This window comes from Eimeria mitis, genomic scaffold, assembly GCF_000499745.2.
Source record: "Eimeria mitis Houghton genomic scaffold, Emh_scaff6059, whole genome shotgun sequence".
NCBI lineage: Eukaryota > Apicomplexa > Conoidasida > Eucoccidiorida > Eimeriidae > Eimeria > Eimeria mitis.
The window spans coordinates 1072-1784 of NW_013574278.1; the positions used below are offsets into that span (position 1 = coordinate 1072).

At 39.7% G+C, this 713-nt stretch overlaps 1 protein-coding gene across 1 annotated transcript in view; it reads right to left on the minus strand.

Annotated features, from left to right (window-relative positions):
• The window catches only part of EMH_0085620 (uncharacterized protein), a gene marked incomplete at both ends in the record, with an annotated part of 2882 nt that overhangs the window by 1061 nt on the left and 1108 nt on the right, over window positions 1-713 (minus strand). The window lies entirely within an intron of this gene.

Sequence of the window (713 nt, forward strand, 5' to 3'; positions counted from 1 at the left end):
CAACTGGAGCAGCAGCAGCAACTGGTGCAGCAGCAGCAGCAGCAACTTGAACTGCAGCAACAGTAGCAACTGCAACTGCAGCAGCAGCAATTGCAACTTCAGCAGCAGCAGCAAATAAAATAAATGATGCAAACAGAGGCAGACGCAGCAGACAACAAACATCGTCCTACCAAATGCATGCATTCACTGCATGCATGCAGTCAGTGCATGCAACAAATACATGCATGCATGCACGCATGCATGCACGCATGCAGTGACTGCATACATTGCATGCAAAGCTAACTGCATGCATGCAGTGCATGCATGCAACAAGTACATGCATGCATGCAAGCATGCATGCAGTGACTGCATGCAACAAGTACAAGCATGCATGCATGCAACAAGTACATGCATGCATGCATGCATGCATGCATTGCATGCAATGCTAACTGCATGCATGCAGTGCATGCATGCATTGATTTGCATCAAAGCACTGTTTTGCATGCCTGCATTGATTTGCATTTATGTATTGATTACTCTATTTTATTTTATTTATTTATTTAATTTATTTATTTATTTATTTTATTTATTTTATTTTATTTATTTATTTATTTATATTTACTTTGTTTGTATTTTGCTGTTCTTTTTCCGTTCGTTTTGCAGACGACCCAATGCCCGGGAAGCCCTTGATCTTGTCGCCCTGAAACAAAATATATTTATTTATGTTATTTTAT